This window comes from Pan troglodytes, chromosome 7 (assembly GCF_028858775.2).
Source record: "Pan troglodytes isolate AG18354 chromosome 7, NHGRI_mPanTro3-v2.0_pri, whole genome shotgun sequence".
Classification (NCBI taxonomy): Eukaryota; Metazoa; Chordata; class Mammalia; order Primates; family Hominidae; genus Pan; species Pan troglodytes.
In genome coordinates this window covers 29,342,210-29,355,721 of record NC_072405.2, presented here as the reverse complement: position 1 = coordinate 29,355,721, position 13,512 = coordinate 29,342,210, and positions in this window count along the sequence as shown.

Genomic DNA, 13,512 nt, shown 5'->3' with positions numbered 1-13,512 from the left:
AGAAACAGAGGCAGAGGCAGAGAGGCAGAGAATGAGAGGGAGATAGAGATAGAAAAACTAGAATAGAGAGAGACAGAAACAGAGAGGGAGGGAGGGAGAGAGAATATCTGACTTGTTCGGCACACGCCAGCCCCTCCCCTTTGGGCGCGGGCGTCCATGGTCTGAGACACAGCCTGTGGCTTTGGGGATCCTGCCTGGTTCCCGCCACAGGACACAAAAGCCAGACCAGCTGAGGCAGGAGGCTGAGCAGGTGAACGACAGAGACGGCCCAGCGCGGCAGCGCCCCCTCCAAGTCGGAGCTCCCTGATGAAGGGACGAAGCAAGCGCATCTCTTATCTTTCGTGAACAGTTAAATTCCCCTACATCAAGCACAAATAGAATCCATGCTTGCAAGGCTGGGCTGGCCCGTTCCCGTTTAGAGCTGCTGCTTGCCTTTCAATTTAGTCTTAAGATGCGATGGATACAGATTGCAAAGGTTTGGTCAGCTTTTGAGCGGAAAGCAAATTTTATAGCAAGGAAAGGGGAGGTGGGAAGTGGCAGGAGGCAGAGGGGAAAATAGCTGAAATAGAAAAATTGCTGAAAAGCCTCCTGCAGCCTGTCAGGAGTATTAACTTAGGATGATGTAGGAGAAACGACTAAGTGGTTTTTGTGTCAGCTACACTGAATCAAACTTGTTCAAATATATGCATGTGAGTGTGCGTGGCAGCCAGCAGAACTCACCTCAGAAATGGGAAACAGCTTTTTAGTTTTAAGGGTTTCTTATGGTTTGCAAGTATAAGAAAAGCTATACATAAATTAGATTTGAAAGGGAAAGATGGATGGGGATGGCAGCTGTCTTGGGTTTCTGCTGGAGGGATGGCAAAGGCTGAGAGGCCAGGTCCCGGCTCCCCAGAACACCCCATCTTCCTCCAAAAGTAAAGAGAGCCAGGGAGCAGGAAGTGGGCGTGGGGGCTGCTGCAGGGTCCATTGGGCCAGGGAGAGGCAAGGCCTTGATTGTGAGGGAGAGTTCAGGGCCGGAAGGAAATGGGGATGCACTCTGAGACCTGCAGGAAGGAAGAGTCTTTTTCCTGAATCTTTCTCACCCCCCAGTTCCAGATGCCTCCACCCAGAGCATAAACTGCTGTCTCTCTGCTCCCCAAGGGAGGTACAGCACAGAGAGAAAGAGCACTCTCAGGTCCAGGCCGGGCACGGTGGCTCACACCTGTAATCCCAGCAGTTTGGGAGGCCAAGGCTGGAGAATCGCTTGAGGTCAGAAGTTTGAGACCAGCCTGGCCAACATGGTCAAACCCCGTCTCTACTAAAAATGCAAAAATTAGCCTGGCATCATGGCACGCGCCTATAATCTCAGCTATTCAGGAGGCTGAAAGAGGAGAATCGCTTGAACCTGGGAGATGGAGGTTGAGGTAAGCTGAGCTTGTGCACTACACTCCAGTCTGGGTGACAGAGTGAGAATCCATCTCAAACAGCAACAACAACAAAACCCAGCACCTTCAGGTCCAGGGTGGCAGTTCCTGGGCCTGCCTTTACCAGTTCCTGGGCCTGCACTAACCAGTCAACTTCAGACATTTGCTCCTTTATTCAGTGCTTGCTGCATGATAGGTTTTTTTCAAATTCATTCATTTATTTAAAACACAGGTCATAAACACATATGATATGTACTATGGACCAGACATTATTCTAAGTGCCTTACAGTTATTAATTGATTAATTCAACCATCATAACTGCTGTTATGGAGGAAGCATTGTTGCAAATAATCATTTTACAGAGAAGGAAAGTGAAGACCAAGGAGACCCATTTGCCCAGGGACATACCCTAGGGTGACAGTGAAGGAGCAAGCCGTTGTATAATCCTCTCTCCTTGAGGGCAGGGGAATCTCTGACTTGCTTCTAAGCAATAAAATGCAGCAAAGCTGAGGAGATGTCCCTCCGTGATCATCTTACATTGTATTAGAGTGTGTCTGAGCAAACTGGAGAGAGACATGCTGTCCTGCATGGCCCTGGCATATGTGGGAAGGGCCACATGGCAGGGAGCTGTGGGCGGACGGAGCTGAGGGCCTCAGACCTGCAACCACTGGGTGCTAAATTCTGCCAACACCTGGAGAGCTTGGAAGAGCACCCCCAGCTTCAGATGAGATCATTGCCCCAGATGACACGTTATTGTAGCCCAGTGAGATCCTGAGCAGGGGACTCAGTGTAGGGCCTGGGCTTTTGACCCACAGGAACTGTGACATAAGGAATGGGGGTTGCTTTAATCTACTAAGTGTGCAGTGATTTGTTAGGTGGCACCAGAAGCCTAATACAATGGCTGGGGCAAGTTTGAGCCCCTGCCTTTATGTTGCCCTGTGCTGCTGCTTGCATAGCCATTGTTTTTCACATTCCTTATGGCAACTCTGAAAACCAGGTTCTTTGATTTCCATCTTACGGTTAAGGAAACTGAGGCTTGGAGGGTTGGTGGACCGTAGTCCCACAGCTGCAAAGGCCCCATTTGGAGTTCAAACATCTGTCCTTTCTCCACTACCTGACATTCTCTCTTTATGTGTTCACAGCTTTAGGCTGGAGTACAGTGTTCTGTAAGGTTAAAGGCTAGACTTGCTCTGTGGGTCTGCTGATGTCTGCTCACCTTTTGGGTGATTGCATTAGCCTGTTCTTGCACTGTTAGAAGGAAATGCTTCAGACTGGGTAATTTATAAAGAAAAGAGGTGCAATTGGCTCGCAGTTCTGCAGGTGGCACAGGAAGCGTAGTGGCTTCTGGGGAGGCCACAGGAAACTTTCAATTATGGCGGAAGGGGAAGGGGAAACAGGCAGGCCTTACATGGCTAGAGCAGGAGGGAGAGGGGGATGCACCACACCCTTTCAAACAACCAGATCTTGTGAGAACTCTATCGTAAGAACAGCACTAGGGGGCACGCTAGGGGGCTGGTGTTAAACCATTAGGAACTCTACCCATGATCCAGTCACCTCCCACTAGTCCCCACTTCAGCATTGAAGATTACATTTCAACAGGAGATTTGGGTGGGGACACAGATCCAAACTGTATCAGTGACGTTCTTACTCCCCTTTCTCCACTCCTTCCTTGCTTTTCCTTCAACTTTTTCAACATCTTCCCTCTTCTCTCCTTTCCCTACCTTTCTTCCTTTGTATCCTGCATCCTCCTTCCTGTAGTTTCCCTGATATCCAATTCACTGCCTTTTATTCCCACCTTCACTAAGTGCCTCACAAATGCTGGATGATGAGATGGGGCTGGAAGGTACAAGACAGTCCTTCAGTCCCATGTTTCTCTTTATCTCTCCACTTCTTTCCTTTTCCTGTCACTTAAATCATCTCTTGTGTTTTGCATCCCCACAGCTGGTCCTGAATGTCAGAAATCTGGCACTAGAAGGTTCTGACCCATCCTGGGAATGCTGTGGGAGAAGATACCTGATTCCAGGGCGGTTCAGGAGCAGGTATCATCCTCACTGCTGGCCTGCCGCTCCGGGACGCCCCTCCCAGCCCTTGGACCCACCTTCACATGGTGACCAGCACTCCTGTCAAAGCAGGGCCCAGGCCCGCCCACCACTCCTTCCCATCTAGTTCCTCTCCATGGTCACCATTCTGTTCCTGCTCCTGACATCACCTTAGCTAAACTGCTCTCTATGTGTTGATCATTGCGGATTGACAGCCTGGAGGACAGCCCAGGGAACGGCTGCCCCTCCACTGACCTCCTCCATCTGGCCTGTCCCTTGGACAGAAAGTGGGAAGACGGTCAGTGAAGAAACAGTTCTTGGCACCTTCACCAGAAGGCGGGCAAACCGTGCCAAGATTGCTTGTCCCCAGGCCAGAGGATGGGTGGCACAGCGCCCAGGAGGTTTCGAGGGCCCTTGTTACGATACCAGACAATGAAACCACTCTCAGCCCTGGGTTCTTTGCAATTTGCCTTCTCTATTCCCAGCCTGGACCTCCAAGAGAACATTGCAGTCAGTTCTCAATGCCTGTGATTTTGTGCACACACATGCATGTACACCCACACATATATACACAAACGCACATGGGCACACAGACATGTGCGTGCACACACATTCACATGCACGTGTAAGTGCATATGTGTCAGTCCCAGGAGCCAAACGCTTTGTTTCCTTGCTGATATTTCTGCATAAGCATTAGACTTTTCCAGCTTCCCCTCTAAGACATTTCCTCTGTACCTGAAGCTCCTTAATTTGAAACTTTTCCTACACTCTGAAAAACATACATAGGATAAAAACTCTGAGCTCAACCTGCAGTTTTTATCAGGATCAACTGAGATAATATATGAGACTGTGTTTTCTGGTGTGTAAAGAGCTAGATAAATTTTTGCAGCCAAGTGTCCTAGCTGAGCCCCAGTTCATTTGATCTTTGTGTAAATCTTGCGATGGGGATCCAGGGAGCCTGCCATTTGCACACCTGTTCTGCGTTAAGGCTTTTTATTAAATATGCATTTTACCATCTCTTTTAGATTCCGGGAGGTAGGTTTGTTTGCGTCTCTTATTGCTATTGTGACTGAGCTGGGGACTGATCAGAAGTGATGAGGAGAGCAGTCAGCATTTTCCTCCTGCCCTCGCTGAGTGACTGATTTCCAGCAAGTGAGGAAGGAGTAGGCAGATTCAGAAGCTGAAGGGCTGGACTTGGTTGATCTGGATCCAAATGGTTCTGCTTAGGGGCTGAGGGTTTTGGTGTGAGGCATCCCTACCTGGTCCTCTCAAATCAAAAGTGGCTTTGGCGCCCTGAGGGTTCAGTGTGGATGCTGTGGACAGAGAGACCCTCTGAGGCACCAGGCAGCGCTGCACGGGGCCTCTTGGGCAGCTCTCTCAGGAACCCAGGCTCTCGAGCAGTGCCTTTTCCAGGAGGCCTGAAACTATGCTCCTGCGGCATGGTCAGTATGCCTAGAAATTCTCAGATGTGACCGGGAAGATGTTCAGGGGGCACTTAGCAGGGCTGGTGCTGCCCTGCACTCAGGATCCAATCACCGTGGCCGTTCGGGGATTGTTACTGACAGGACCCGGTCGCTTATACCCATAAGTGGTGATACCCCAGGCACTCAGTTATAGATTATTATTGTTCATAGACATCATACCTAAGGAAGGATGTGCTGAGCCTGCACCCTCACTGTCAGTTCACGAGGTTCTTAGTTCCTCCTAAGGGAATGCCAAACTCAGACTCAGAAATGATAGAATCCATCTTCAGATATTTATTAAGCACCACCAGGGTTCCCAACACCGTCTACACTAGAGGGTGCACTGGAGGTTGTCTTGGGTGCCATGGATAGGTGCACATTAGAACAAGGTGTGCCCGCTTGGGCCAGAAAAAAATGGCAAAATGATGCCTTCAATTACAAAAGGGGCTCCTTATTTGGACCAACCAACTAGAAACAGATCTCATGGTTTGTGGGTTTCATTTGCTACATTGCATTTTATTAGGCTCGAATTGCACACCACAGGTGAAAATTCCATCCCTTTCACCGGGAACTCACAATCTAATTGGAGAAACAAGACAGACACAAAGGAAAGCACACTTGATTGTACACCGCTTACAAAGATTCTGTATGTGACGAGGGAATGAGGCTGTGCTGTCAGCCTTTTTAAAGGAGGGTGGATGCTTTGGGATGGGAAGATACAGACTAGGAATATGGCTTGCTGGACATTCCTTCTTTGACTCACAGTGAAAACAACAGCCTTCCTAACGATTTCAAAAATACCAAACTGATTCAAATATATGACTCAAAGAGCCCAGAGTTCTGTCTTCTGTAGATACCTGTTTAGAAAATGGGTGTGTTGGCTGGGTGTGGTAGCTCACTTCTGTAATGCCAGCACTTTTGGAGGCCGAGGAGGGCGGATCACCTGAGGTCACGAGTTCAAGACCGGCCTGACCAATATGGTGAAACCCTGTCTCTACTAAAATTACCCAAATTAGCTGAGCATGATGGCATGCATCTGTAGTCCCAGCTACTTGGGAGGCTGAGGCAGGAGAATCGTTTGAATCTGGGAGGTGGAGGTTGCAGTGAGCTGAGATTGAACCACTCTACTCCAACCTGGGTGATAGAGTGAGACTTCATCTCAAAAAAAAAAAAGAAAAAAAAGAAAAAAAAGAAAGAAAATGGGTGTGTTATGGCTCAGTAAACAACACCCAACAACGAAAGCCTCAGAAGCAGCCCCTGAAGCAGACGTTTTTCTCTGCCCTCCTCCTGCCCTACTGTCTCCCAGTCCCACTCTCCTCTGACGGTACCCACAGAAACCAGAATCCTTTTCCCCAGTGGTGACTCCTGGAAACCAGAGCCCCTTTTGTTCAAAGCCAGCCAGAAAACCTAAAAGTATGACTCTAACTTTCCCTGTGCCTTTCTGTGTAAAAACTGGACGCAAAGAAATTATCTGGCCGAGCGTGGTGACTCATGCCTGTAATCCGAGCTCTGTGGGAGGCCGAGGTGGGTGGATCACCTGAGGTCCGCAGTTTGAGACCAGCCTGGCCAACATGGCGAAATCCTGTCTACTAAAAATACAAAAATTAGCTGGGCATGGTGGTAGGCGCCTGTAATCCCAGCTACTTGGGAGGCTGAGGCAGGAGAATTGCTTGAACCTGGGAAGCAGAGGTTGCAGTGAGCCGAGATCACACCACTGCACTCCAGCCTGGGCAAAAGAGCAAAACTCTGTCTCGAAAAGAAAAGAAAAAGAAATCATCTGACCTGCCTGTTTGACTGTAGGTCATGAAACCCTCCCCATTGCAGAGAGGGCCTGCCCCACACCCAGAAAGAAGGAATGCTGCTCAGAGTAGCCAAGAAGAATCCAGACAGACAAGCCTCTCTGGGTTTCCCCACTCAGTCTGTTAATATTAGATCACGCCCTTTTTGTTCAATCATATCTCTACACAGCTGTCCATATTTTGTTGAACCTAAGCATAGAAATGAACAATTTCTCCTGTATCTTTGGGTCTTCATTCTGAAGGCTCCTGTGTACACCCATTGAATAAGTGTGTATGCCTTTGCTCCAATTAACCTGCCTTTTGCAAGTTGATTTTTCAGCAAAACTTCAGAGGGCCCTTGGCCTCCATAGGTAAAATTGAAGTTGAAATGCATGAACCTGGCATCAACAGATTAAGGTCATAACTTGAACTTCTCTTGGGAATGGTGTCGTGATGCCATAGCCACAGTGCTGATATAATAACTACCAGTATATGTAGTATTTGTGGAGTACTTACTACCTGCCAGGCACTGTATTGTGTATGTAACATTTCATGTAATGCCCATGACACCCTTACAAGGTATGTGTTAGTATATATAACATATACTTATGTATATAGTATATACAAGGTATATAGATAAAATTTTACAATTTTATAGATAAACAGGCTCAGAGTAAATAATGATCAGATAAAGAACCCTTGTAGAGTTCTTACTATGTGCCTGGCACAACTATAAATCCTTTATGTGTATTACTTATTTAATCTTCATAGTAACTGTATAAAATAGGTATGCTGTTTTTTTTCCCTAATTTACAGATAAGAAAAATGAGGCCCAGATGTGTTAAATCACTTGCCTAAGGAAAAAGAAAAAGCTCAAATTCCCATGGCTGGCAAGTGAGAACCAGAATTCAGACCTAGGCTGGTAGGTCTCCAAAGCCCAAGACTGCATGCTCGAATATAGGACAGCATGGCTGAGCTTTCCTTGGATGGAGTCCCAATAGCAGAGGCAGGAACACCTACCCCAGGGGTCTGGGAGTATTGCCTAAGGCAGCTAGCTGTCAGTGTGAACTTTCTTTGAAGCCGTGTGCTTTATCTTAGAAAATGTTTGTGAACTTTGCATTCTACTCTATAATTTATATTTTTAACATAAAAATAATGTTTTGATTTTGGCTGTTTTTCTCAAAATTTTGCAGAAAAAAAGATGCTCCTAGAAGCCATGCTATGCTCACCCCATGGCTTGGCCTACCTCCCGGCGCACAGCTTGGTGCTCCTGGATTTCTACGTAGTTGTCCCACAGTGAGAATGGTTGAAGTTGAAAGTATGTGGGTTCAGAACCAGCCAGATTAGAGCTCAGATCCTGACTCCATTTGCCAGCAAGTTCTGTGACTTTGTCTCAGAGCTGCAGTTTCTCAACATCTGTAAATCAGAGATAATAATGCATGCTTGTCAGAGTCGGGCGAGGCACCTGTCACTTAACAGGACTTGGGTAACTGGCACTCTTCCAATTGTCTCCTTATGGCTTGTCATGCCCTCATGATCCAGCAGCTACTATGGGTCCACTGCTATGCTGAGCAGATCATCTCCATGGCCCTACAGTTTTTGGGTCTTGGTGGTTTTGGAGCTGCTGTTCATTCTCCTTGGGGAGGAGCTCTGGTGCGTTTGATGTTCCTGATAAGGCTATGGCATCTGTGGTGCTTAGGCGAGAGTTGGGGGCTTTCTCTCTCTCCTTTGCTCACATTTAGATCTCCCCTTGGCTTGGAAACGTCATGTTTCCTGTTGACTGGTAGCTTTGCTCAGAAGAAAGATCAGCTTGAGGTGTATTAATAATACACATATTATCTTTATATCATATTCACAGCATATGCATATTGTATTCAAACCTCTGCTTCAAACACTTTCCAAGACCCTCTAAACCTCCAACCAAGGCTTACGTAAAGAGGAGAATCAACTAGTCAGGTGTGATCTGGGAGGGGGCACAAGGAGCTCTTGTTGTCATTTAGGCAACTTTACATTTGCAGAAAAGCCAGTTAACCTTGGTGAGCCTCACTTTTCTGATTTGTAAGATGATGTTAACCTGGCAAAATAGGACCATTAGGAACACTTTATCACATTCATTATAATGGCTATAAGAAAAAAAATAGTAAAAAGTGTTGGTGAGGATGCAGAGAAATTGGAACCCTTTTGCATTGCTGGTGAGAATGTAAAATGGTGCAGCTGCTGTGGAAAACAGTATGGTGATTTCTCTAGAATTATCATACGATCTAACAATTCTACTTTTTATTTTTTTATTTTTTATTTTATTTTATTGAGACAGAGTTTTGCTCTTGTTGCCCAGGCTGGAGTGCAATGGTGACATCTCAGCTCAATGCAACCTCTGCCTCCCGGGTTCAAGTGATTCTTCTGCCTCAGCCTCATGAGTAGCTGGGATTACAGGCACCCACCACAGTGACCTGCAAATTTTTTGTATTTTTAGTAGAGACAGGGTTTCACCATGTTGGCCTGGCTGGTCTTGAACTGCCAACCTCAAATGATTTGCCCACCTCGGGCTCCCAAAGTGCTAAGATTACAGGCATAAGCCACCACTCCCGGCCCACAGTTCTACCTCTAAGTATGTACCAAAAATAATTGAAAGCAGAGACTGAAACAGATAACCTGCACACCAATTCATAGCAGCATTATCCACAATAGGTAAAAGGTGGAAGCAACCCAAATGCCCATGGACAGATGAATGAATAAACAAAATGTAGTATATGCATGCAATGAAATACTGTTCGGCCTCAAAAACAAATTCTGACACATGCTGTAACATGGATGAACCTTGAAAACATGATGCTAAGTGAAATAAACTAAACACAAAAAGACGAGTATTACATAATTCCACTTATATGAAATGCCCAGAACGTTCAAATTCATAGAGACACAAAGAGAATAGTCATTACCAGGGCCTGGGGGAGGGTCTATGAGGAGTTCCAGTTTAATGGGTATAGAATTTCAGTTTGGGGGCTGGGCGTGGTGGCTCATGCCTGTAATCCCAGCACTTTAGGAGGCCAAGGTGGGCGGATCATGAGGTCAAGAGATTGAGACAATCCTCGCTAACACGGCGAAACCCCGCCTCTACTAAAAATACAAAAAATTAGCCAGGCGTGGTGGCAGGGGCCTGTAGTCCCAGCTACTCGGGAAGCTGAGGCAGGAGAATGGCGTGAACCCAGCAGGTGGAGCTTACAGTGAGCCACTGCACTCCAGCCTGGGCAACAGAGTGAGACTCTGTCTCAAAAAAAAAAAAAAAAAATTCTGTTAGGGATGATAAGAAAGTTCTGGAAATCGATGGTAGTGATGGCTGAATGTCATTGAACTCTATACATTGAAAATTAGTTAAAATGCTAAATTGCATTTTATGTATATTTTACCAGAACAAAGAAAAATTTAAAGAATGCTTTAAAAATAAAAAAATAAAAAATAAATTGGGCTTTTTTTTTTTTTTTTTTTTTTTTTCCTTTCTGTTCTTCACTAGAAGATTTGGAAGTTAAATCCTTCCTTGCCTTTGAAGAAAAGGGAAAAGTAGCTTTAGGTTTAGTAGATCCCTGGGCTTCATATCAGAAAGCTGGAGCTGGTGTCTGCGGGGTAGGGAAGGCGGCCTGGCAATTGAGCTTGGAAAACTGGCCTGTGACCTGCCCAGTCTCTTGGTTAGGGCTCTCGTTGCTTGTCCCTGGTGAGTGGTCAGGCAGACAGCCAGAGTCTGCAGAAGCCATGGCAAGGCCAATGGGATAAAAGCTCTGAAAAAAGAGTAGAGGAAGCTTCTTCCCTGTGATAGTGGCACCCGATATCCACAGCAGCAGCATGGCTTTGCAGAAATCTGAAGGCTGGGGATGTGTACCCTCTGCCAGCAGGTGTCATGACCAAGTATTCTCCATGAGAAACCCTCTGTGAGGTGTAATATGTAGACTTAGACTTTAGAGTATTCTTGCCTTCGTCTTCTGATGCTTTTGCTCAGTCACTATTGCCAGTGAAACATTTCACCAAAGGTCAACTGAGAACAAATGAGAAGGGAGAAGGAGGGTTTTGCCAAGGAGACAATAGAGATGGGATTGGTGGGTACAAACCAATGTCCTGGAGAAGTGCCGGGGAGAGTAGACCTAGCCTTCTTTTTACAGCTTCCCAGGCTGCAGGAAGGATGGGAGAGGGAATAAATGTATGTGGTAAGACCCTAGGGTCTACAGGCTGTGAGGTCATCAATAGAAATAGAGACAGCCAGGCCGGGCACAGTGGCTTATGCCTGTAATCCCAGCACTTTGTGACGCTGAGGTGGGCAGATTACTTGAGATTGGGAGTTCAAGACCATCCTGGCCAATATGTTGAAACCACTTCTCTACTAAAATACAAAAAAATTAGCCAGATGTGATGGCACACATGCCTGTAATCTCAGCTACTTAGGAGGCTGAGGCAGAAGAATCACTTGAACCAGAAGGCGGAGGTTGCAGTGAGCCAAGATGGCCCCTGGGTGCCAGAGCGAGACTGGGTGCCAGAGTGAGACAGAGAGAAAAGAGAAAGAAAAAAGAGAGAGAGACAGCCCCTGGCCTGCTCCAAGTGCCCAGCAAGACCTAAAGGCCACAGGGACCACCATAAGGTTCCCACAAGTCGTTGGGGAGCCTGTTATCTGCCCCAGAGCCTGGCTGTCTTTTCCCTTGGGGTCCTGTGTGGCCAGCTGGTCATTTCTTGGCAGCCAGAACCTCCTTTGATGGCTGCTCAGGGGAGTGACTGATCGGAGATTAGCACAAGATTTTGTTCAGTCCTTCAATGAATTACCCAAGTGGACATCTTCTCCCAGCTTCATGATGCTGCAGGACACACACTCAGCCCATGGCAAAGGCCACTGGGATGATGGACTTCACACTGGGTGAGGTAGTGCCGGAATTAAACCTGCTGGAGACCTTCTGCAGGAAAGAGTGGTTAAGAATGCCCTTAGGATGATACTAATAATAATGACGATAATAACAACAAAAATGACTTCAGAGATATTGAGAGAATTAAACAAAATGAGAAAAGGGGTCTTGGCACATAATAGTTACTCAACAGATGTTAATTCACTCTTTCTTTCCCCCTGGGAGGGCGCACACTTCATCAAAACACTCCTCCTCTTTATTGTTTTTCATAACGCTCCTTCTTTCCTTTGAAAAAGGGTCAGCCTCTTTTTCCCTTGTCCCTCTTTCCTTTCTGTCCGCCAACCCCTCAAGGTCACATCCCACTCACTGTGAGCACAGCTGCCCCCTCCTGCCAGGACATTCACATTCGAGCAGCTCCACTCCCCTGCATAGAAGAGACAGAGTGGAGTTCATTACCCCTATTCATCTTCACGACTTTTCTCTTTGTTGTTGGAAAGATTTTTCTGTGTGGCACAGGAAAAATTCCTAAGAAATATACTCCCCCACCCTCAGAAACACATTCTCCTTGCTCCGCTGGCCCTTACACATTTCCGTTTGGATTGATTGCCTACTACAGCCTGTGAGCTTTTGAACATCAAATTTCAAAACAGAAACATAAAAGGGCTAACATGAAATGAGCAGCTCAATCCTGCCCTCCCTGCTGGGGGACACGTGTTCTTGAAGTGAAGGAGATGGGGGCGTCTTTTCTGTCCTGCCTACATCGTCTCCTAGGCTTCTGATGCTGGCTCTTCCTGAGGCCTTGACAGCAGGGTGGGGATAGCATTTTCTATGATCTGAGCACAGTGCTGGGCACCAGAGGATGCCCAAAAGTAGAGGACTTGGGGCATAAACGGATATTGAACTCTCCAATAAGATTCAAGATGCATAGGCCGGGCGTGGTGGCTCACGCCTGTAATCCCAGCACTGTGGGAGGCTGAGAGAGGTGGATCACCTGAGGTCAGGAGTTTGAGACCAGCCTGACCAATATGGTGAAAGCCCATCTCTAGAAAAATTAGCTGGGCATTGTGGTGGGCACCTGTAATCCCAACTACTCAGGAGGCTGAGGCAGAAGGATTACTTGAATCTGGGAGGTGGAGATTGCAGTGAGCTGAGATTACACCACTGCACTCCAGCCTAGGTGACAGAGCAGGACTCCATCTCAAAAAAAAAAAAAAAAAAAAAAAAAAAAAGATTCAAGATGCACATACATAGGGGATTAAAACCAAGGGAAATACTGAAAAAAAAAAAATCACACCGAAATGCTAAAGGAATAGACATAAGGGTATTTGCTATAGCGTGGCCATAAAGTGACAGTCAGAGACTATGAAATAAGAGATAGGAAGGCTTACAGGCAGGGAAATGTACCTGAAATGTAACATGGTTGAGTCTGACCTCAACCCTTTCCACTCAAATTGATAGACATTATTCTGTAACAATCCATGTCTGTTAAAGGCAGTTTCCATTTATTTAGTGACTCCAGCCAGAAACCTAATTTCTCCTTCTACCTTACCCTAAGCCAAGTGCTCACCATGTTCTATCGATTCTTTCTCAAATATCACTAGAAGTGGATCTTTCTGTCTGATTCCCTGGCCACTGTCTCCGCCCACACTTTGATCATGGTTACTTGGATTACTGCAAACATCTTCTAGCTACTCTCTTTGATTCTTGCCTCACACACCTCCGATTCCTTCTTCTCACTGCTGTTGAAGCCGTCTTTCTGAAAAGTAAATGTGTTTTTGTTAGTCTTTTATTTTAAATCCCTTAAACATTCCCATTCTCTGTAATTCGATAAGTAAACTCTTCAAAGTGACATTCAAGGATCTTCACGATCTGACCCCTCCCTACCTCCTGAACATCACTATTGGCTGTGTACCTACACCCACCTCATGCCTCAGCCTTTCAGTTCTACT